Source organism: Larus michahellis, chromosome 2 (genome assembly GCF_964199755.1).
Source record: "Larus michahellis chromosome 2, bLarMic1.1, whole genome shotgun sequence".
In the NCBI taxonomy this organism is placed as follows: domain Eukaryota; kingdom Metazoa; phylum Chordata; class Aves; order Charadriiformes; family Laridae; genus Larus; species Larus michahellis.
Genome location: NC_133897.1, coordinates 152,470,951 through 152,494,563, shown reverse-complemented (window position 1 = coordinate 152,494,563; position 23,613 = coordinate 152,470,951).

Here is a 23,613-nt window from a genome sequence, read left to right as displayed (position 1 = left end):
GATGAGGAAAAGGCTGAGGTACTTAATGAAGTCTTTGCCTCAGTCTTCAGCAGTAGGACCAGTTGGTCCCTGAGTACCCAGACCCCTGAGCTAGAAGACAGGGATGGGGAGCAGAATGAAGCCCCTGTAATCCAAAGGGAAACGGTGAGGGACCTGCTTCAGCACCTGGAGGTGCACAAATCTATGGGGCCGGATGGGATCCACCCAAGGGTATTGAAAGAGCTGGCGGAAGTGCTTGCCAGGCCACTTTGCATCATTTATGAGCAGTCCTGGACAACCGGGGAGGTCCCAGCTGACTGGAGGTTAGCAAATGTGACACCCATCCACAAGAAGGGCCGGAAGGAGGATCCGGGGAACTACAGGCCAGTCAGTCTGACCTTGGTGCCTGGGAAGGTCATGGAACAGATCCTCCTCAGTGCCATTACACAGCACATGCAGGAGAACAGGGTGATCAGGCCCAGTCAGCATGGGTTTGTGAAGGGCAGGTCATGCCTATCAAACCTAATATCCTTCTATGATAAGGTGACCCACTTAGTGGATGAGGGAAAAGCTGTGGATGTTATCTAATTGGATTTTTGCAAAGCTTTTGACACTGTTTCCCACAGCATTCTCCTGGAGAAACTGGCTGCTCATGGCCTGGACAGGTGTACTCTTCGCTGGGTAAAAAACTGGCTGGATGGCCGTGCCCAGAGAGTGGTGGTAAATGGAGTTCAATCCAGCTGGTGTCCGGTCACAAGTGGTGTCCCCCAGGGCTCGGTGCTGGGGCCGGTTCTCTTTAATATCTTTATCAATGATCTGGATGAAGGGATTGAATGCACCCTCAGTAAGTTCGCAGATGACACTAAGCTGGGCGGGCGTGTTGGTCTGCTTGAGGGTAGGTTGGCTCTGCAGAGGGATCTGGACAGGCTGGACCGATGGGCTGAGACCAATGGTATGAGGTTCAACAAGGCCAAGTGCCGGGTCCTGCACTTGGGACACAACAACCCCATGCAGCGCTACAGGATTGGGGCAGAGTGGCTCGAAAGCAGCCCGGCAGAAAAGGACCTGGGGGTGCTGGTTGACAGCTGGCTGAATACGAGCCAGCAGTGTGCCCAGGTGGCCAAGAAGGCCAGCAGCATCCTAGCCTGTATCAGGAATAGTGTGGTGAGCCGGACTAGGGAAGTGATCATCCCCCTGTACTCGGCACTGGTGAGGCCCCACCTCGAGTACTGCGTTCAGTTTTGGGCCCCTCGCTACAAGAGGGACATTGAGGTGTTGGAGCGTGTCCAGAGAAGGGCTACAAAGCTGGTGAGGGGCCTGGAGGACAAACCTTATGAAGAACGACTGAGGGAGCTGGGGTTGTTTAGCCTGGAGAAGAGGAGGCTGAGGGGAGACCTTATCACCCTCTACAACTACCTGAAAGGAGGTTGTAGAGAGATGGGGGCTGACCTCTTCTCCCTGGTGACAAGTGATAGGACGAGAGGGAACGGGTTCAAGTTACGTCAGGGGAGGTTTAGATTGGATATTAGGAAACACTTTTTCACTGAAAGGGTTATTAAACATTGAAATAGGCTGCCCAGGGAGGTGGTGGATTCACCATCCCTGGAGGTGTTTAAAAAAAGGGTAGATGGGGCACTTAGGGACATGGTTTAGAAGTGGCTTTTGTCAGGGTAGGTTAAAGGTTGGACTTGATGATCTTAAAGGTCCCTTCCAACCTCAGCAATTCTATGATTATGTGATTCTATGATTCTAAGTCCCCAGGTCTCTCTCTTCCTCTTCCCTACACCTGGTTAGCTGGAAAACACTGAGACCTTGAGACCTGCATACCGTAGCTGGCTATAAAGTAAATATTTCCACAAATTCAGACACTAGAGTCTTCTAAAAGTGCAGTTTTCCTAAGCATTAGAAGAGACTTTACTCCTGTGTTGCTCAAACCAGATCAGTCACCATACATACAGCTGATGTCACAATTTACATCTCTAGGATTTAAGGGAGACATCTCTGAGGCATTACTATTTGCTTAACCTGGAAGACAGGCAAGTTTTAGGATTCTGAATCCAAGGTAATAAAGAAAATCTATGTTCCAGTGGCTAAAACTGTATTGTTTTCATCTTATTCCATGTACATGTCTGTATGCAAAAGCACTGAGCTCTCTCTAACATAAACCAACAATACCGAACCTAGCATAAAGCGGAGCTTCAGCTGTGTTCCAAGACACTGTGGGTGTAAGAACACCCCCGCCAGGAAAAGTGCTGTATTACAGTCTGGCGATTATGGTAATCACCCAGGATACGGGAAATCTGGTCTCTTGCCCCTTTTCAACCTGAAGTGACTTCTACCTGAATTTCTCCTTCTTGGGACAGTCTCATGTTTTACAATAAAACGCTGACTAAAAAAAAATAAAAGTACAAATACAGAAAAAAACTTGGGACCAGAGCTCAAGTCTGTCCTTTTTTTATTTTTTTAACATATTTCAGCCTCTTTCTAGACATTTCTTCTGTCTCCATGATACATGAACTCTCAATAGTTACTTGGTAATCTGTTATTTAGGGAACACTCCAGAAAAATGGCTTGGTTCCTTTCAAACTGAGACAGGCCTATAACTAAGTCTTCATTAAATGACAGTTGAGTACTGCGGAAGTGATACCTTCTGGAAATCATACTTAAATCCTGATCAATGTACGCACTTGCAGAGAATTACTTCAGTAGTATGTGCCAAGGGGATGAGCATATTCATCTTGAAAGCATCATAAACTTTCAAAGAAGCCAGCCTTTAAGTTTCAAAATTTAAATCAACAGTATTGACATAGATAACCCTTCACTTGGCCTTTCCTATTGATTAATGCTAGGTCAGCCCTTTCACAGTATATTCATCTTTTTGGATTGCACTTTGGAAGCGACTGATGCTTCTCACTGATTATGTGGGGAGCACAGAGGTCTAGCTCTGACTCTCTTGGGGTTCATACTCCTTTACGAGGTACATGAAAAGTGTGTGAAGGTATGTCCTTGCCTTGGAGTGGTACAAAGAAATGAGAGAATTCTGGAGACTGCAGAATATGGCTAGGCAAAGGAGGGTCCTAGCATAGTGCTGAAGCAGATCTCTGAAATGATGGAAGATCTTCTTACCGACCTATGGGCATTAACAGAGTTTGTTGCTACTCAGAAAGGCTACTAAGCTGACCTAACTGGGAGATGGTATATCTGCAAGAAGGGTTGGAAGGAGGATCCGGGAAACTACAGGCCTGTCAGCCTGACCTCGGTAGCAGGAAAGATCGTGGAGAGGATCATCTTGAGTGAGCTCTCACGGTAAGTGCAGGGCAGTCAAGGGATCAGGGCCAGCCAGCATGGGTTTAGGAAAGGGAGGTCCTGCTTAACCAACCTGATCTCTTTCTATGACCTTGTGACCTGCCTTTTGGATGCAGGGAAGGCTGTGGACGTTGTCTGTCTGGACTTTGGTAAGGCCTTTGACACCGTCCCCCATTGCATTCTCCTGGAGAAGCTGGCGAATCATGGCATAGACAAGTATACTCTTCAATGGGTTAAAAACTGACTGGATGGCCGTGCCCAGAGAGTTGTGATTAATGGGGTGAAAGGGTAACAGGCTGGATCGATGGGCCAAGGCCAACTGTATGAGGTCTAATAAGGCCAAGTGATGGGTCCTGCATTTTGGTCACAACAACCCCAAGCAACGCTACAGGCTTGGGGAAGAGTGGCTGGAAAGCTGCCCGGCAGAAAAGAACCGGGGGGTACTGGTGGACGGTCAGCTTAACATGAGCCAGCAGTGTGCCCAGGTGGCCAAGAAGGCCAACAGCCTTCTGGCTTGTATCAGGAATAGAGTGGCCAGCAGGAGCAGGGAAGTGATCGTGCCTCTGTACTCGGCACTGGTGAGGCCTCACCTCGAGTACTGTGTTCAGTTCTGGGCCCCTCTGTACAAGAGGGACATGGAAGTGCTGGAGCGTGTCCAGAGGAGAGCTAGCAGGCTGGTGAGGGGTCTGGAGACCAGGTCATATGAGGAGAGGCTGAGGGAGCTGGGCATGTTTAGCTTGGAGAAGAGGAGGCTGAGGGGAGACCTCATTGCCCTCTACAACTACCTGAAAGGAGGCTGTAGAGAGGTGGGTGTTGGCCTCTTCTCCCAGGTGAATAATGGCAGGACCAGAGGAAATAGTCTGAAGCTGCGGCAGGGGAGGTTTAGATTAGATATTAGGAAGAATTACTTTACTGAAAGAGTGGTCAGGCACTGGAACAGCCTGCCCAGGGTGGTGGTTGAGTCACCATCCCTAGAGGTGTTTAAGAAACATCTAGATTTGGCACTTCAGGGCATGCTCTAGTGGCAGAGATTGTAGGTTGTTTGGTCGGACTCGATGATCTCAAAGGTCCTTTCCAACCATGAAGATTCTATGATTCTATGATCTACCTGGAAGGGCAGAGGTAGACAGGAAGCATTGTGTGCAAACTTTTTGTTCTGTCTTCCCTACTTCCAAAAGGTGGCAATCACTTACAGCAGGTAAATCAGCAATTTTTAAGTGTAAGCTTTAACCAGAAATTATATTTCAATAGATGTTCTTTGATACCACCCATTTGTGAAGATTTTTTCCTGCAGACACTGATATATGGAATGACCTGCTAGAAATAGGTTTGCCCGCACCAAGAGTTCTCACATCTTGACCTGTGCTCCCTCCACTGTAGTTCTCACATCAAAACTATCAGCTTCTTATAATAAAGCAAGCTGAGCTGGGCTTATGAAGCTATTTATTTATAAATATGGAAAAAACCCAAATTATTCCAAACAATTACATTTTACACATAGCTAATCTGCATAGCTAAATGCTAGTAGTGTAGTCACTGTCATCTGCCCCCTTTCCTTTCTGTCTGCTATATTCAAGGGGCATGTTTCAAATTAGATGGTAGATTTTCTTCTTGCACACTTCATGTGCAAAAGTCTACACTCTGGAAAAGGGATTTTATAATACAATTATGGAATACATTTGAAGTCGCAGATTAGCTAACTGAAGTAAATAGCTAAATGCCATTAACCTGCATTAAGAGTTCACAGAGCTTTTAGTTCTATAGAATTTACCTCTATTGCCCCAGGATTGGGAAGGCAAAAAGACAACTGATGTTGGATAAATCAGGAGATAAGGAACCCAACTTCCTAATGATATTGGCATTAAGAACAGCTTAAAGAGTTACAAACTTCATCTGAGATACACAAAGAACAAGTGGAATAGTTCATTACAATGGAAATATTTTGCAGCTTTCACTGTATCATAATGTTCATCCCCAACTAAATGGCTGCAGTAGAGGTCTTCATCTTCAAAGCATCAATAGGTGCTGTATAAATACAAGCTATTGTTAAAAGATGCAGAAACAACTCTTGCAGAGCACAAGAGTAAAGAGATTTATGAATATATTTTTTGTATAATGGTCATTCAGTGATACATTACATGCATATCTGGATATTGTCTGCTCTGCCCATTATCATTTTGCTTTGGCTTTTAATTTTGAAATTGTTGGAAATAATGTTTGGAATTTACATATTTATGCCGAGTCAGTGGAAAAAATAGTCACATAGCAAAGATCATTTCCGTAATAAGTACTGATTACTAACTTTGGTAAAAATCTCAAAAGTGTGTATATAAGGCCTCAACCCATAGGAGCCTCCCTTCCTGTTCCTTTTATCCTTCAGAGAAAGATGCCACTCAAGATAATTTCCTGATGTTTTTGTGCTTCCTTTCCTCAAAGAGGCCAACCAGTCTTTGCTATGTCAAAATCCTATTAACCTTTATTTGTCTCCAAGTAGTCCTTTCCACCAGAGGAAAGTATTGTTTACTCCCCTATCAAACAATGCATATGTAATTTATGGCAGTTTCTGCACTACGTTTCCAGTAATTTAGTTGACCAATAAACTTTCTTTCTAAACCTGCTTGTTTTTTTGTGACTGTATCAATATATTCATATCCTAGCATCTGTATAAGGAAGTTGTGCAGAGAGAGTTGGGTCTTAAATTCTGTCTGCAGCTTGTTGTCTACCTCAGGAGCTCTTGATAGCAGTTGCCTGAGTGTGAGATCCATATATCAGGCTGTTCCATGAAAGTAATTGTTCATGTACTTTTTTTCAGAGACCATCATTATAAGTAGGTTTCAATTCATGTGCACCAAGTTTAACACATGTAGGATACATTAGATTCACTGTTGATATGAAAATCAATTGCTGCTTGGACCCACTGCTCATGTGTTGATCTGTATGCGTGTAACAGCCACTAACTCATCACTTACAGAAATCAATACTTTGTTATCTGAAAAAAAAAAAAAGGTGTCATATTGCCAACAAAAGGAGAAAGGTTCACAAATCTGTCTCTGAAAACTGCACAGGGCCAGCTACTTTCTTCTTTACCCACCTCTCCATACTTCTTCAATCTAGTAGGTCCAAACTGAAAATATATACTTAGGCTGTAACACAGCTGGATTCAACATTTCCTGTACCTAAAAGAAATCAAACTATTTCATTTTCGATAAAAATATTTGAAACAGATGTTTTCCTAACTGACCAACAGAAAACCTAATTGATAATAGAAAAAAACATGTGAGAAAACAGCCTGTGACATTTACAGTTTACCACATGTGCTGATATAATTAGATGTTATAAAGCAGACATATTTGCTAAATAACAATTAAATGACAGAAAATATGTTTTTCTTCCTTTTTTTGGTCATTATTGAAAGAAATAAATATCTCATATGACACATAGACGTAGCTATCCCTGACATGACCATATCCAGAGAAATCCTTGAATCTTTGGTATTTAAAGATATCAGCCAACTGCAGGGTATCGAGACATGCTGCAGAAAGGCTGAATGCCACAGGCAGTCTTGTTTAGAACAATTAGATATTGTCTCATTAAGATGGAAATTAAGTAAAGTGACAGTAAGAATCATGTTTTATGTCAAAAACCTTGGCTAGACTTCTGCATGTCACAAACAGAAATATTTTGAAATATGGACATAGTAAAGCTATACATAGTTTGTAATGTTCATGATAGTTGGAAGCCAAATAACTTCCTCCGTGTTATCCATTTCCCAGTATATGTATTTATTTATATTACATATGCCTTTGTGTATTGCTAAGGTCTAAGGACAGGTAACATGATCTACTTTCCACCAAATAAAGTTACAGAAATATAGCAACTAAACAGATTTTAATCTTACAGCCAAAGTATTTGATATCTAGCAAACTGGTGCCTAATTAATTTAGGAGCACAAATCCGACTGGTTTAACCCAAACTTTACAGAATTTCACAAAAAAATCACTGACAGGAAGCAGGTATATGACTCAGGTTTGACTGTCAACAGGAAAAAATGAGTGAGAGAAAAAGGATTGCCTTCTGGGGGAAATGGAAGTAGAAAAGTTCAACAAACAAGTCAGTCAAATGATTAGCAAGGCTGTAGATAATCAACTGTTTCAGAAGTTTATCCAACTTAAAATGCACCTTCTAAAGAGTCATTCTAATAATTCTTGCAATAATATCAACTGAAATTTTCATAAAGGAAAAAATTAAACATTTGAATAAAGTTTGATCCTCAAAGTTGGCATGTATCAACTACTGAAAAAAGATACCCAAAACTTTCTTGAGGTATCTCAAAAACATGCAAGAATCACATCATTCTAGACATTCATTAGGAAAATCTTTTTGATATTTTTGCTTTGGCTAGGTAAGTTACTGTACTACACCACTAAATAACATTATTTATATTGATTATTATTATAATAAGTTATATTCTAATAGAGATCAGATAAAAATACCTCCCTCTCATATCTCTCCAGCTTAAAGGCTGGAATGTTTTTGCATGGTGAATCTAATATTCCAAATGTATGTATCTTCCGATCCAAATGCTACTCTGTGTGCAACATTGCTATTTTCTAATCATTTTTTTGCTATCACTGTACAGTCTTGGAAATACATGCAAATAGATAGATGAAAGTAATTCATTTCAAATGTGAAAGTTGTTTTTCTCTTTAAAGAAAGGTTACTGAAGTCAATACATCTTTTCTTCCTGTACTTCTTCATAGGTAGCACTGGCCATTCAGCTCATTATGAAATATGACATGGATTCAGGTAAAGGGCAGGTTGTGGTGCATCATGGGTACCAGATCATAGCATAAGAGCCCAGTGAACACACGTCAGCAATTTATCCGTGGGGCATTTCCAAATCGAAATACATAACAGAGTTCTGGAAGTGGAAAGTAGAAGTAAGACAGAAAAAAATATTTGACAAATCAGACTTCCTGATGTGGATTCTTATACAAAAAGCTTATTTTCAAAAATCTTCCTAATAATATATGAGAAGGTTTGGTTGTCTCAGCTAATTCTATAAAATTGATGTGGAAACTCTCCATTCACCCTCAGTCTGAGAATAGCAGAGTTTGGCATACCAGCAGTATAATGCTAATGCTTTTCATTTACTAGTAAAAAAAAAAAAGCGTAAAATTGCCGAATAAATATTTGGACAAATTTTTTTAATTGTTTCCATCCTACTTATGGGAGTTTATAAAGGCAGCTGTTTCTCTCAAATTAAAATCATATAGTAAACATCTTTTTTCACTGTTCATTTCAAATGTTTGGAAGCAGTATTATCTCTAGTAACAATGGTATAGCTCAGGAAAATCTAAAGAAGTTCTTTGATCTCCATTTCTAGTTTTTTGTCCAAGTCACCATTATAAGCATAGGGGAATTCAATCTTCCTCTCCTAACATGCTTCAAAGTAGAAAGAAAAACTACAGTCAAAGAGTATCTGGAAAACGGTTTCCTTTTCCAGCTAATGCTGACAAAAGAAGTACCTCTGAAAGGGCATCTAAAGCTATTCTTTTTTGAACTACGTTTTTTACTAGAATTAATGATAAAGTCTCCAGTAGAATATTACTGTACTGGAAAAGGTCAAGTCATGGCAGTTGGAATGCTCTGTAGACCAAGATAGTTTACATAATGAAATATACATAGATACATGTATGTATGTGTGTGTGTGTGTGTGTGTGTGATTGTGTGTATACACACAAACATATTTGTAATCATACATTTTTGTTGTCTGTTTCAACCTTACTACAATGAAATTTAACACATTTTCATTACAGGAAAATTTTTCCTGTTGAACAGATTTATTTTGCACTATAAGTTGCAAAATAGAATTCAGAAATACAACCCCCATTTTTAGAAAGGGAAAAAAGGAAGACTCGGGGAACTACAGACCAGTCAGTCTCTGTGACCAGCAAGACTGTAGAGCACGTCCTCCTGGATCTGCTAAGGCACGTGGAAAAGACAGATGTGATTGGTGACAGCCAACATGGCTTCACTAAGGGCAAATCATGCCTGACTGACAAATTTGGTGGCATTCTACGATGGCATTACAGGGTTGATGGATAAGGGAAGAGCAACTGACATATTCTGCCTGTTTTTCTACAAAGCATTTGACACTGTCCCACACGACATCCTTGTCTCTAAATTGGAGAGACACAGATTTGATGAATGGACTTACTACAGAGGGTCCAGAGAAGGCCCACAAAAATGGTCAGAAGGCTGGAGCACCTCTCCTATGAAGACAGGCTGAGAGAGTTGGAGTCGTTCAGCCTGGATAAGTGAAGGCCCAGGGGAGACCTTATAGCAGCCTTCCAGTACCTAAAGGGGGCCTACAAGAAAGCTGGAGAGGGACCTGTTACAAGGGCATGTAGCGATAGGATGAGGGCTAATGGCTTCAAACTGCAAGAGGGTAGATTTAGATCAGGTATCAGGAAGAAATTTTTCACTATGAGGGTGGTGAGGCACTGGAACAGGTTACCCAGAGAAGTTGTGGATGCCCCATCCCTGGAAGTGTTCAAGGCCAGGCTGGATGGGGCTTTGAGCAACCTGGTCTAGTGGGAGGTGACCCTGCCCATGGCAGGGGGTTGGAACTAGGTGATCTTTAAGTTTCCTTTCAACATAAAGCATTCTATGATTCTATGATTCTATGATTTTATTACACCAAACATTTGTGTAAATTTCTGCATGGAAACTTGTATTGTTTTGGGGTTTTTTTCACAAAATATTTCACCTCAGATCAGTAATGCAATTTACCTGTTTATGTAATATTACATTCAGTTGTTAATGAGAGACTCATCAAATTTATCATACATGTGTGTAAATAGCATATAAGACTAATTTACCAAGACTATATTTCCTAACTTCATGGCCAAAATAATGTAGAAATAAAGGAGAAAAATAAACCAGAGTATACTTAAGAGAGGGGTTATTTTTTTTTTATTTATGGCAGACATTTCTTCTTTTTAGCAGACATTGGGATAAAACCAACAGGATGAAATTCAGTATAAGTTCCATAGTCATTTGATCTTGAATGATAATACCCATAACCCCATAGTTTGCAAGCTTTTGGAAAGGGTACAAAATTTGGTGAAGCTGTGAATTGGAGCACTGATGGCATAATGGCCTTGAAGAAATTGGAAATGAAATACAAAAGCCTTCTTTTGAATAATTACTAGCTGGCCTGCATACTCGAAGAGTGTACAGAAAATAAGAAAAATGCATTTGCAATGTTTCCAAGAATCAAAGCTTATGATTCTTACAAAAGATGTAATTATCTTCCTGTGTTTTTCTTGACTGTTTGTCCTCAATTGGTTTTGATATTTCGTTCTCAATGTTGTGCAGCTTTTTCAGTTTAAAAGTCAAGAATGTGTGATCTTTTAGTACATTTTGAGCTGAGTATGAGTGAAGATGTTCACCAAAATTAGACAAAAATGGTATTTAATGTAATTAGAATGTCTGTGATTAAGCAATTGGAGAATTTAACAAAATAGTTATATTTTTTTCTTTGTGTACATATTGAGTTCTGTGTCTTTCCAAATGACACTGTGGTTTACCTGAGTCTCTTTCATAAGATTTGGATAGGAAAACAAAGAACAGTTAAATCCAAAATAATAATCACGGAAATCTTTGGACAATGCTAATTGTCTCAAACTTGATCGCCAAGAAAGACACTAAAATAATTGGATTTAGTAGAGGATCTCAAGTCATACAGCCTACCAAAAAACACAATGGAAATGAATTGCAAATTTGGGACTAGAATGGATGGTCTTCAGGAAGAGTTTTGGATTTGAGTCTGCCGTGTATTGAGCCACTTGTGCTTCCTAATGACAATCAGTGAGGTGACTGAATGTGAGTTAGCCCTTCGTCTCTGAGCTTCCCTACTGAAAATGCCAGACTGTAGGCAGAGTAGCCAGAGGGATACTAAGGAAGTTGGGCTTTGAGTATGAGTGCAAGCCCTAAGTTCACCTAATGCTAGAATAGTCAGAATCCTCTGAATGAGGATCTTCCTGTTCAGCTCTGGTTTTGAGACTTCATCAGCCCATTTTTGGTCAGGTATTCCTACGGAACATTTGGGTTTATTCTATGTAAGAGAAGTAAGCAGTAAGATACTGAAATTGCAGGGAAATAATTTGAATTAGAGTCCTGGTATTGGAGAGAGAATTTTTCTCATCGTGATCTGAAATTATTTTGTTATAAAAATCATCAGGTTAGTGTAGTGTGACATCTAGAAAATGTAAATGTATATAAGGACATAATATTAATTTGTCTTGAATTCAAATATAAGCTTACTTAATTATTGTAATCAATGACATATAACATGTAACATACTTAACAACACATACATAAGTATTTTCAGTACTGTGATGGCACAATAACACAAAATATGCAAGCATTTTACATATGTATGCAAGTAATGCAACCACCAAAGTTGTTAACAAAGATGTGTCTTTGCATAAAGGAGGCAGCCAAATAACAAAATTGAAAAGAAAAAGGAGGTATGTACAAGGTAGGTACTGTCAATTGGTGTCTTATCTAACACACAATAGGAATGAGAGTTCCAGGCCAAAAAAAACCCAAAAAAACAACTCACACCCAGGAAAAAGCAGTATCAAGAGGATATTTAGGAAAGGGACAAATGGTGTAAAAAACCCAATCATTAAGAGGACAGACAGAATACAACACTGCTTCAGTTCTCTTTTCTCTCATCAAAGAGCTGCCACACATGACCACCTTGACTTCAGTGACCAAGAGCCACCAACGACCACATTCATCAGTGCTCAATGAATGGCATCAGCTGCAGAGAGTTGCATAATAACAGCTAAAATATCATATGAGTGCTACTATGAGTTTTGCTACTGCATCACAGGTAGTGGTGCATCACAGGTAGTGGTGCATCACAGGTGGTGATGATCAATAACATGTAAGAACTAAACATTAGCACCAAGTGTGTGGCTAAGCAATTTATTTAGTAAAGTTTAATTAGAAACCTGCCTGATTTGTCAGTCTTCTAAACATTCCCACCACACTGATCTCTAATTCCTAAACTGGCGTATAAATACATATATGTATGTATGTATGTATGTATACATGCAATTACTTGCAATACTGGGGAGGTAAATTTCAGTACAGAAGAGTTTGGTGAGAAATGCACTGGTTTAATGTTTACATCTTTTTCTTTTTTTATTTATTTTATTTTTCCATGGTACTTTATATTCTTGGAATAGGTTCATAATAAACCGACGCACACCAAACTCTCTTCCAACATCTTATTAATAAATTATTAAATAATATAAGCCTAATTCACCTGCACTAATTTCTGTAATACTTAATACCTGGGCTCAAAAAGATAATCAGAAGTGATACATGCAGGAAAAAAATATCAAATAAATGGTCAGAAAAAAGATTTTTTGGTTTGTATTCCCATTTACTACAAGTGACTACCTGCTAAACATTGATCTCTTGCTTCCTCACATTCTGCACTATATGCGTTGGTTGCAAATCCTGCACAACTGGGTATAAATGACTGTTGACTCTTCATCCTGCCACAGTCTCTATTCCACTGGGAGAAAATATGTCAATTCTGAATTTTTTTCTGTCTCTTTTCAACTGAGTTAGTTTTATGTGTTGACAGTTGTGGTCCTTTTTTATTTATACCTGATTTATACATCATTTAGTAGATTGATACAATTATCAGATTTACATAGCATCATTCATTTGAAATTACTCTATGGTGAAGTTGAAAACTAAATAGCTATATGCAAAGGGTGTTTTGCAGATCCTTGAGACTAACACATCTTATTTTACAGAAATTCAGAAAGTTTTTACACAGTAGATTAAAATGTCCTGTTATGACTTTATCCTATGACTTACTATTTTCTGTTCTTCTGACAAAGTTTGGTTTCTTTCCTGATTAAAATGGTATTTCTAGTAGAAATCTTCTCATCCAAGGCCAAAATCTGCAGTATCATATGGCTTCTGCAACCTCATTAAATATGCCTTCAGTAAAACTAAATTGAGCCCAGTTCAAATCTGTTCTCTGCTTTTTGATTAAATTCTCAATTTATCCTACTGGGGTGTGTGTGTCTGTGTGTGTGTGTGTCTGTGCGTGATAAAAGAGGAATAAAACACATTATTTAAGTATTTCATTGAAGGACAATGTCAAAAGGTGACCAAATAATTATGAAGCCTGATTAACTGAGAAAGCATTGCCATAATTTCCAATTAAAGTACAGTAAACTAGTGAGGAAACTGACCTTTAGCTAGAGTTAACCATGACAAGGTCTTCTGGATTCTGGAAAGAGATCTAAACACTCTTATTTTGCGTTTTTCTGCACCAAACCTTTAGATATTTGCCTCCTAAATGGAATCCACTACCTCAATTATACACAACAGCTCCACACATCAGGCCCAAAAGCACATAAATGAGTTAGAAAAATTGAATTCCCAGAAAGTAACATACTGAATAGAAGATGTCTGAAGTAGCCAGAAAAACTGCTGAGGACAGAGCCATATTTTGCTCCTCTTCAGAGTGTATGCTAGAGAAATATCCCTTTCTCGTTTCAGTTTATGCCTTTCTGGAAGCAGGTGCAGAAGACCTTATTTTACAATAGACAGATGGCAAAATTGGCACTATTTTCTTTGCTGTGTCCTTATATCCAGTATCTAAACACTCACCCAAGACCTGAATTCAGGTTCCAATAACTCCCTGATGAAATGAAAGTCACATCCACTATCTCACAGAAGCCTGACCTAACTACAGTGGTGCAGGTTACCCTAGACTACTGCTTGGGAAGATGATCCATCTTCTGTTACATAATTAAACAGCTAAGGGACAGAGAAAGAGTGCTAAGAACTTAATATACCAAAATCCTTTACTGTAGGAATATTCTGATATCTTTCAATTGAAAACTAGCTTTTAAAATCACGTTATTCAATGTTTTAGAATACCTTAACTGTTGTTCATTGTTAATAGCCGCACAAGAGACAAGGGAGTATTATTCTTAAATCAAGGCCTAAACAAGCAGACAGTGATGAAGGAACGTTCAGTGAAATGTAAGTGTGCATTGACTTCTCTGTAGTACACTCACTGAATATGAAAAAACCCCACAACAGTATTTCCCAGTGCAACTGATCAAATGCTAGTCCATGCATTCTTATTTTCTCTCCATAGTTAGCTGATATTAGATTGAAAAGCTAGTTTGTTAGATAAGTAGTCCAAGTAGAGTTGCTAGGCCCTGGGTATTGGATGAAAAGTAAATTTTTGTAAACTGTAGCACATATATAAATACATAGATATGTTAGGTAAATGTGAGGAGGTGCTGTTAAGATTGGTATGTTAGATAATTTATAATTCATTAAAAAGACTTCTGATGAAAACTGAAACCAATTGACTTCAAGGTTTGTTTGATTTGCCAGGCATGACTACTGCAAAGAAAGTAAAATATTCCATGTCAAGTAACTGATTATTTGTGTGTGGGAGGAAAGCAGGTAATTGATTTATATTTTTTTCCTGCCCTATCTAGCTTATATATGACAGATGAGACCTTTTTTCTTTAAAAACTTCTTTCTTTTTATGGTGGACAACAAGTTGACCATGAGGCAGCTATGTGCTCTTGTGGCCAACAAGGCCAATGGTATCCTGGTGTGCAAGGGCCGTGGCCAGCAGGTTGAGGGATGTCATCCTCCCCTGGATGGGGAGGGGTGGAGAGGGACCCCCTCCCTTCATCATACTCTGCCCTGGTGAGGCCACATCTAGAGCACTGTGTCCAGTTCTTGACTCCACAGTTGAAGAAAGACAAGGAACTTCTGGAGAGACTCCACCAGAGGGCTATGAAGATCGTTAGGGGACTGGAGCATCTCTCTTATGAGGAAAGGCTGAGACACCTGGGTCTATTTAGCCTGGAGAAGAGAAGACTGAGAGGGGATCTCATCAACGCTCATAAGTATCTAAAGGGTGGGTGTCTAGAGGATGCGGCCAGACTGTTTTCAGTGGTGCCCGGGGACAGGACAAGGGGCAATGGGCACAAATTGGAACACAGGAAATTCCAACTGAATATGAGGAAAAACTTCTTTCCTTTGAGGGTGACAGAGCACTGGAACAGGCTGCTCAGAGAGGTGGTGGAGTCTCCATCTCTGGAGATATTCAAAACCCGCCTGGATGCGATCCTGTGCAACCTGTTCTAGGTGAACCTACTTTAGCAGGGGAGTTGGACTAGATGATCTCCGAAGGTCCCTTCCAACCCCTACCATTCTGTGTTTCTGTGATTCTGTGAACTTTGGAGGAGTAAAAAGGACATCTTTACAGTAGGTTAAGTAGAAAGTTTCCAGTGCTATGTATGTACCGTGTTCTTCATTCTTCAGTCTTTTTTTCAGTGGATTCGGACACCCTCAGTAAGTTTGCAGATGACACTGAACTAGGTGGGACACTTGATCTGCTTAAGGGTAGGAAGGCTCTACAGAGGGACCTGGACAGGCTGGATCAATGGGCCAAGGCCAACTGTATGAGGTTTAATAAGGCCAGGTGCCAGGTCCTACATTTTGGTCACAACAACCTCAAGCAACGCTACAGGCTTGGGGAAGAGTGGCTGGAAAGCTGCCCAGCAGAAAAGGACCTGGAGGTACTGGTGGACGGCCAGCTTAACATGAGCCAGCAGTGTGCCCAGGTGGCCAAGAAGGCCAACAGCCTTCTGGCTTGTATCAGGAATAGCGTGGCCAGCAGGAGCAGGGAAGTGATCGTGCCTCTGTACTCGGCACTGGTGAGGCCTCACCTCGAGTACTGTGTTCAGTTCTGGGCCCCTCTGTACAAGAGGGACATGGAAGTGCTGGAGCGTGTCCAGAGGAGAGCCACCAGGCTGGTGAGGGGTCTGGAGACCAGGTCATATGAGGAGAGGCTGAGGGAGCTGGGCATGTTTAGCTTGGAGAAGAGGAGGCTGAGGGGAGACCTCATTGTCCTCTACAACTACCTGAAAGGAGGCTGTAGAGAGGTGGGTGTTGGCCTCTTCTCCCAGGCAAATAATGACAGGACCAGAGGAAGTCATCTGAAATTGCCATATAGTTGTGTGACATAGTGGCAGAGATTGTAGGTGGGTTTTTGTGTGTGTATGGTTGGACTCGATGATCTCAAAGGTCCTTTCTAACCATGAGGATTCTATGATTCTATGATATGATGCTATGATTCATTCTATTCTATAAGGTAGAAGAATTCCAGAGTATTTTATTCTTGCTATTATGAATGAAATCCAGAGTAACTCTTCAAAATCTGAAGATGTTTAAAATGCCTGGTACCTGTGACTTATCACACAAGTACAGTAAGCCACACTTTTATGAATATAAGCTGTAAACGAAATTTGGTATCAATATCATAGGAAGAAGGAAGAGTAGGAATGTTTTCACAAAACTGTATATAGTCTTAGAAAGAAAATGACTGACTAATGCTAACCATATTTTTGAAAAAGCTATTAATTTAAAAAAAAAAGTCGAAAGGAGAACTCCAGAATTAAAATACCATGCAGTAACTAATGCATAGAAGAAAAGTGATTCTTAACTGATTTTTTAGACTTGAATAAGAAGTGGAATAAATTCAGACCATGGTACAACAAATGTGTAGAAAATAGACTCCACAGCTATGATAACTAGCTTTTTGCAGTGTAAAATACTATAAAATACTTATGTTCATCAACTGGGCACAATACAGACTTAAATGAACAAATTTTACTATTTTATATTTCTGGTATGATTTTTTTTACCATACAGGTAAAAGTGTTGAAAGGTACAAAACTGATACAATGGAGATATCTAAGTTGCTCCTGACAAATCTTTTCCTTTATTCCCCAAAAAACCTATAACCCTAAAACCAGTGTGATACGAACTGTGCCATATGATCTCATAGAACTGCTTGGATTTTGTGATTTTGCCATGTTCAAAAGTCATTACAAGTAAAAAAAGTGTCGGGGGGCTGTGTCTCTGAAGTTCAGACGGCAGTAAGAAATGTAGGATTTTATATTTTAAATTGAAAAAAAATCAGTTTTTTAAGTTTTTAATTGTAATCATTGTGTTTCTACACACATTACCACTGTGACCTGACTGAGCAATTGCACTATGTGATCAGTTCTTCTGTAAGCAGATAATTATGCTTTACAATTAATAATCAATAAAAGAAAATTTAAAAAAGGCAACAACCCCAAAACCAGAAGGACTCTTCTACTTCATTAGTTTTATGTTCATTCTTTGACTGCAACTTTTCTAAAAAATGAGCTTTCTGAATTCAGTCCCAAATGTAAAGTAATAGCAATGAGTACAGTAACATCAAGTGGCCGTTTGATCTGCAAGAACCACGGTAGGCTGGTTTGTAATCGTGAGAGCTTAGAAAGCTCACCTGGCAAATGAGTTCTCCTTTAAATTGTTCGAACATCATAAGCTGTCCAAAATCACATGCCAATGGAAAGATTAACAATGTTTCTGTCTGTTGTTTTCAAATATTCATTCAATATATTAAAAGCTTTTCATTTTTATTCACTGTTGGAGTGTTGTTTGTTTTCCTCTAGATGATACAAACAATCGTTTGCCATACTAATTGGAATAAAATAAGATATTTGATGTGAGTCACCTTCTACTGTAAAATTGTGAAGGCTCTTGTTATTACTTGGGTGCCAAAATGTTGATAGAAAATGCCTGATGCACATCTATGAATCTATTACTCGGCTTGAAGTATACGGACTGACTGATTATCACTCTTTCAATGGATGTAACATTTTGAGATGGCAGAATTCAATAGAATCTGAAAATAAATGAAAACAGTCACATTCCAAGAAGGAATTTTGGGGGCAAAACAATGGTTTAATAGGAGTTGTATCACTACAGTGTCTGAATTTTGTTGATGCTTGTTTTCCTATTTTCTATTTCTTTAAGTGGTGGCCACTTAAAATCTACGTAAGACGATGTTTATTTTCTTCAGTATATTGAGATAATTACCAATGGCAATGAACTCAGAAGCCTAATATAAAGAAAAAAACCCCACATTACTGTAGAAGTGGACTGCATAAAAGTGAATGTCTTGAGAAAAAAGACACTTCATGCAAGTACACCTGAGTCATATGTTATAAATCACTACATACTTGAATCTTTCACTGTAGCTGAAATCCAGCTTGTACATTCAAGGTGATTTTGAAACATAGTTCATGTTCCTACCATACTCTACGGAATAATGAAATCTCTTTTCAAGGTAATATATTGCCCATCATGTCTATCTAGTGTCACAGTCAGAAGTAGAGGACTAACTATTGCTCATACGGACAATGCTTCACTCACCTATTTCTTTGAGCGTTGAAGGTCATAACGTGATCAGAGCTAACAAAGGTGATGTTGTGTAAGTCTCTAGGATTCTGTGAAAAATAGTTGTGAAGGAAACAGTGCAGTCCTTTTCATTCTTTTAAACATACACAAATTTAAGTAGTTCATTGGTTAATTGTATGCAATTGAGAATGCAGTTCATCCAAAGTTATTAGGAAGAGACTAATCCGATATACAAATATTTTCATGTTTTCTTCTTCCATCTCTTCCAAATAAGGACTTCGACACTGAGTTTAGTCACAATTTTCTGAATGAGTCTTAATGCTACCTATGTTTGTTACGTTGCCCCCTAAGTTGTTTCTCAGTTTCGGCAGTTATATAAACTGCATTCATCAGTTTATATAACAAAATGTTCACTAAACCATACCCTGTCCTGTGCAGATTCATGAACATGCTAGTTTACGGATAAGCATTGACTTTCCTAAGCATATACCCATCTCCTGCATGCCATACAAACCCATGTTAATAATGTAGTGCATTATTAATTGCACATTAATTTTCACCATTCAATAATATTTCAAAAGTAATTTGTTAGGAAAAAACAAACAAACAAACAACAAACAAAAACCAATAGCCCAAGATAGGCATTGACTGCCCCAGCTCCACCTTCCACATTCAATCAGTAGCAAGGCTAAAGATGTATTCGCAGAAGGCACATGCACACAGAGCACACATACATACCACATACGTACATAAACACATGGCTGGCCAAAAATATAATGAACAGAAACATAAAGCATTCACATGAACACACACAGCACCAAGAGCCTCATCCTACTTCCCTCTCTTGCTGAGCAGGATGAAGGTTCACTAGTCAGAATACATAGAAACATAGGTACAATTTGAACCCCTTCAGCAGGTGGGCTCAGACACTCAGTTTGCCGAGTAGCTGCCCTTGAATCCCAGTCTTCCTAGTTGCTGGAACCTAGACATACAAGTCCCCAAGACCACAGCTCCACTCTTACACAGAGAAACACAAACACACACACACACACACAAAAGCAAGTTTCCCAATTAACCCCAAACCCTGGTGTCTCCAGCAGCTGGCCAAGTCTTCTCTGGTCCCCCAGTAGCCAACTTCCCTGTGGTCTCACCTATAGAGACACTCCTTCACCTGGCTCCCTGGCCACATCACATGTTTGCTGGCTAGTCTAGATTGACCTTCACTGTAGCACTCACACAGTCACTTGCATATCCATGCTCGCTCCATGTGCTGGCACTACAGATCCACACCCCTTCAACCCCTGGTCTTACCCCAAGGACTGGCATTTGGTTTCACTCAGTCAGGTCTCCCCATTCACTGGCAGTCAGGCATATGGGTCATCCAAGCTATGGTCCCAGCCCAGCTGCTGGCACCCAGGCATCCCTGACTCTGGTTCCTGGCACCACAGACACATGGGGCCCTATGATCTGTGGTACACACCAGTTGCTGCTGCTTACATACACTCACTTGAGTGTCTCCAGTTGCTAGCACTGGAAACACACGGGACCTCTGACCCATGACCTGGCTCAAGTTTCTGCACTTACACCTTCATACACAGTCATGCACAAAGAACAGAGAGTTCCTCACTTAGGAAGGAGTTACAAATGAATTCAACGAGAAGATGGGACAGACTGCACTGATCAGGTATGGCTCATGGGCACACAAGTATACATACCACAAAATTATTTAAATATGACTGACCCTTTTTAGCTATTTAATGTGTATTTTCCAACACTTGTTACTGCCCAAATCATCTGGAGAGATCCGTTTCCTCACCTTTTGGTCCAGCCCTAAACATAAGTTCTATGCAATTCCAAAGATGCTCTTCCCCTGCATCCCATAATGTGTCTCATACCCCTAGGCAGCCACACACCTCTTGTCCTAAAAGTGCTCTGGCACTGAATCAGCCTGATGGGTTTCACAACCTGTCACTGGGGCTAAGGATCTCCTGGGACTGCACTCAGAGGTGCCCAAACAAAGTGTCCCTTTCTCGGAGTCCTTGAGTTAGGGTCACCCCTGCCATTGTGCCCCTGTGCTCCTCTGACTTGTGAAGATAAGCCTATGATGGGCTGATGGCTCCTGTGATGGGCTTGGGAATAGCCCATCAGGGTATTATTTGAGTTTCTGTGCTCCTCTGTGAGTTTGCAGATGAACTTTTATCACACAGCCTAACATAAGCAATGTACAAGATGCAACAAAAACTTTTTAAAAGGCAAAAACCTGGAAATAAGCCATTTAGAGTCCTCAGTTATTGCTATTGATCCTAGTCCCTTTGTTATTCAATAACTGTTTTAATGGAGTAGTCCCTAAAATGGAACAACCATTGACACTTAACAAAAAAATGGAGATACAGAGGAGCACTTGATATTGAGTTAGTTTGAAATACCTTATTGTCTATATAGGAGCTACACATTTTTTATTGGATAGTCTGTGAAATCAGGAGTCATTTCATTTAATTTTAGTCACCTATGATGATAATCCAGTTCCATTTTATAATTACCAGGAATAGACAGGCATGTCTAAAGAGTAGATCATCCTGTAATAGGAGTGGAAGATTGATAGGATGATTGTGTTTATAGAGCAGTGTCTCTCTACAAAGACTACTGCTAAGGGAACCTGGACAAGTAATTTAGCCTGGGAACCTACCTTTTGGAGGCTAAAGACTGGTGAATTTGTTTCCATACCAAATGCTCCTCCCATGCGCATATTATGTAGGGATTTCTTCAATGGTAACTCCATACCTTCTTGAGAATGCCTCTTCCAATATGAGTGCCATCCACTGGCTCAGTTCTGGATGCAGGTGGGAGGCAAATTTGCATCACTTTGGGGTAATATTAATGGTTATTTTTACATCTAATGATATTTGGAGGTTGCAAAATAAAATAAAATGGCAGCTCTGCCTGAAGGAAGAAAACAGTATGTGATTCCGGTCTAATCAAATGATTTTCTATGAATGATGCTGGAGATGTAATGCCTCTGTTGTTCCTGTGATTTACAGAAGTATGCCTTACTAAAACATTAAAAAATGTGTTAATTTTTAAAGCAAAATTTGCAAATCTAACCTTCTGAAAAATTAAGTTCATTTGTTTTCTACTTATTTATTATAATCATTAATATTTCTACTGATGTTCTGCATTAATATCCGTAACTGTGTTACCCATTTCATTTAGACTGTGCTTTTAGGGAACATTTCTAAGATGTTATTGTTCTCAGTGAGTAGGTGTAGTGATGCACTTGGTGCACAAAATGCAGCAGATTCCAATTAACTTTCTTTTAAACTTTATTGGCAAAGCTGGGCTAACAGTAAGTAATAAAATATTAAACTTATTTTCATGACTAAAGTCTGTAATTATGATTCTAAATACACCACAGGGCAAGTCCTCTGATATAAAATGGTGTCACTTTTATAGAATTATTTTTTTTTTTCAGAAATAGAGGTACACTTTTAAATATTTAAACCCATAGAAGTGGTTCTTTTATAAAGAATTACTGGTAATTAAGAACAAAATTATATGGCACACAGATTGTTTTATTTTTTTCAATGAATCTTCTAACAAACTAACTGGTGAATTTTAACTATTTGGTAAATATTCAAATAGTTGGTGAATATTAAAAATTTCACCCTTGCTTAAACATTTCATTAATATCTTTCTTGTGGCAAAATACTTTGCAGGCTTATCCTTTAATTAGAAATATGGGTTCAAATTAAGTAACTATACCTATGTAAAGCCATCACCCGATTCACTTCAGTCACGGATAACTGATGTCATTAGACTGGTGAGGATTCATACAATTTAGGAAGGATTAGAATGAGATTTTTACCATTGTCACAATGCAGGCTACAAATATGCTATAAAATTACAAAGACTGCTTTTGTTTTTTCTCTCTCTCGCAAAGCTCTAACTGTTATCTCGTTATTAAATGAGATAAGAATTTCATCCAACATCAACATCTATTTCATTTTTAGGCTCAAGACAAAAAGATTTTTAACTTCAATTCTGTAGCAGCTATTCATAGAGAAACAGATTAGTACTCTTTCCTGTCACAATAAAGAAAAATCTTACATAAGATAGTTTCTTGTGTATTTTCCTTAAAGATTCCTAATAGTTTATTCTTATTATTTGGCATCAAAGGGATGTTTCCTCAACATAGACAAGAAGGAAGAATATGTACTCACTGCAAAATGAATTTTATCCTAAAATGGCCATATGAAATAAGTTCTTTGAATCCTTATGTAAGGTTTCTTCCTTTGACTATAAATGTTGCCTCTTGACTTGCTTATATGTTGGTGCTTACATTGCAATTACCTAAAATTATGTGACACATTTAAAAGTTAGAGGGGGATTGATTTCCCTAAATGGAGGCAGCAGGTAACATTTGAGACATTCAAAGCATCTTTGTATGCCTGGGAGGCATCACAGGAGACCTGTCCTCCTTGTGGGTCTTCAGGCCAGGCTGCTTGAGCTCAGGCAGTGTACCTTACATACCTGGAGTTAAAATATCTGTATGCCCCTGTTCAGGCAATCGAACCTCATCCTTGTTATCTTTTCATATTCTATGTTTTAAAATGAAACAATTGGGAGTTATTTCTCATACGTTTTCAAGGAGGGATCTACATAACATATTTGCAATTAACATCAGAGAATTTGGAGATTTAATGTTGTAATAAAAAGAAATTATTTGGGAGGCTTTTAAAATAGTTTCACCAATTTCTGAGTATTATTAGCACTGAATGGCAAAATGTGATGAATAAGGTTCAAGTTAAAATAATAGCTTAATGGATATCCTCATACTAACAAGTTTTAAAGTGCATTCTTCAGCTGGTAGAAGATGTTACATTTTGCGTTTCGACAAAAGTAGTGTGAATGTAGCAATAAAAACAGTCCAAACTATCCTTCAAGCCTTAAAATTCAGCCAGCCACTAACATATCACTCAGGACAAAATCCTCAGATTG